This window comes from Maniola hyperantus, chromosome 12 (assembly GCF_902806685.2).
Source record: "Maniola hyperantus chromosome 12, iAphHyp1.2, whole genome shotgun sequence".
NCBI classification, from domain to species: domain Eukaryota; kingdom Metazoa; phylum Arthropoda; class Insecta; order Lepidoptera; family Nymphalidae; genus Maniola; species Maniola hyperantus.
Genome location: NC_048547.1, coordinates 1,438,575 through 1,441,029, shown reverse-complemented (window position 1 = coordinate 1,441,029; position 2,455 = coordinate 1,438,575). Strand labels below are relative to the sequence as shown.

Below are 2,455 nucleotides of genomic sequence, written 5' to 3'. Positions count from 1 at the left end.
AATGGCCCGTCGAAGTGTCTACAGAAAAAGAAGAACCTTCTGGCGAAGAGAGAATACACCATGTCATAGACAGAAGCAAGCCGAAGCTTTCACAAGCCTTACCCGAGGTGTCTCGCTTCTCAAACTGGGACAGACTCCGGTACACCACAGCTCGAGTTCTGCAGTTCATCGAACTCTGTAGAGCCACCAAACAGAGTGTCAACTACAGAAGGACAAGAAAGAACACAGAAAAGGACCCAAACTGGAAGAAGACGAACAAGCCTGCGACGAAACAGAAACAAACAGTGAAGACAACAGCATCGTCCAGCAGGAAGTTTCTCCCAGTCACTGCAGAACATCTCCGAAGAGCCGAAGAACTCCTGATGCGCTCATCTCAAGAGGACTCCTTCGGAGAAGAAATACAAGCCTTGAACAATAGCAAGACACTTAACAAGGAGAGCCGCCTACACCAGCTGAGCGTCGAGTACGTCAACAACACCATCAGACTGAGAAGCCGAATTCAAGCAACAGAAGGCATAACAGAACATCTGAAGAGTCCAATGGTGCTCGACGGTGACCACTCGACAATCAGACTCTGGGTGAATGCAGTGCATCAGCAGCTTCACCACGCCGGCGTCGAGACGATAGTGAACGAGTGCCGACAGCAGTACTGGGTGCTACGCCTGAGACCTGTAACAAGAATGGTCATACGACGCTGCCTTTTCTGCCGAATGAAGACTCAGAAGCCACCATACCCCAGGACTGGAGACCTGCCGGGATGCCGCCTAGCTCATCACAGACGTCCCTTCACATTCACCGGGGTAGACTACTTCGGGCCTCTCTCCGTGACCGTCGGCCGAACAAGACAGAAGAGATGGGTGGCCATCTTCACCTGCCTGACCATGAGGGCCATATATCTGGAGATCGCCGGCTCACTCAGCGCAGACTCGGCGGTGATGGCACTGAGGAGGATGATGGCGAAACGAGGGTCTCCAACTGAAGTCTGGTCAGATAACGGTAGCAACCTGAAGGCAGCAGACAAGGAGCTGCGTCAAGCACTCGACGAAGCAACAGCAGAGGAAGCAGCCAAGAAGACAATCTCCTGGCGCTACATTCCACCCGGGGCGCCATTCATGGGCGGAGCTTGGGAACGACTGGTGCGCTCCGTGAAGACGGCGCTGACAGCAACACTCCACGAACGCCATCCTACAGAAGAGGTCCTCTCCACCCTGCTGGCCGAAGTGGAATATACAGTCAACAGCAGACCACTGACTCACGTCTCAGTCAGTCCAGATGATCCAGAAGCGCTGACGCCGAACCATTTCCTGCTGGGAGGTCCAGGACGTGTACCGCTGCCAGGTACATTCGACGAAGAGGATGCGGTCTCCAGATCTACGTGGCGAGCTTCGCAGCGATTGGCCGACATCTTCTGGACGCGCTGGGTGAAGGAGTACCTGCCGGAACTCCAAAACCGGCGGGAGCCGCATGGACGAGGCCCAGCGATCCAGAACAACGACCTGGTGCAAGTCGTCGACGCCAACCTGCCCCGAAACGTGTGGATCCGAGGCAGAGTCATCGCAACGTATCCAGGACCAGACAACGTCGTGCGCGCAGTGGACATCCGGACCAAAGGCGGAGTGCTGAGACGGCCGGTGAGGAAGCTGGTGGTCCTGCCTGTATCAACGGACGACGCGCCCGCACCGACAGACAATGCGACATAATCGCACGGCGGGAGGATGTGCGGGACGATATACTGTATAGTGTTTGTTTGTGAAAATAATTAATATTTTAATAGTTATCATAGGATTTTTATAGTATGTTTAGCATGTAACTTAATAAAGATAGTTAATAGGTATTAGGGCGTAGGACATAGACTTATGTTTAGCAAGGTCTTATGTATAGTACATACTTGAATATAAACAGTAGCGTAGTATGTTAGGATTTGTTAAGATTGTACTATGTAAATTTAATAGCCTTTTATAAAGATTTTACGAATAAACAGAGATAGGAAATAAAAGTAGACAGAGAAAGCAATAGTTTAGAGCGAGAGAAATAGCGTAGATAGAGATAGCAACAGTGATAGAGCGAGATAGTTGTAGAAAGGGATAGGAATAATTATAGAGCGAGAGGCGCGGCTCTCACTACGGTATAGCCCGGAGTCGAAAAGACCCCTCTGAGTAGGCCACACCTCTCGAGCTTGCTCTCTCCTGATTGGTCAATGTAAAGATCCTCTGATTGGCCAGCCAATCAGATGGTCTACTTTTTTTATGGGATTTTCAAATAAATACTGGCCCGGTTTTGTATGCCGGTACAGTTCTCCTCCAGACCTAGTGGTAGCAGTACCTAGGAAATAAAGAAAATAGTGCTTCAACAAGTGTTTTCCTGAAGAATTCCAACCAATCCAGCATAGTGAGATGTGCAGAAGCGCACAATACAAAAGTACGGAAAGTAATTCTAAATTCATGGGTTAAATTTT

General features: G+C 50.0%; 1 pseudogene; it reads left to right on the top strand.

Annotated features, from left to right (window-relative positions):
• The window catches only part of LOC117987159 (uncharacterized), a 2,369-nt pseudogene extending 606 nt beyond the window's left edge, over positions 1–1,763 (top strand).
• Positions 1,764–2,455: the final 692 nt, after the last annotated feature.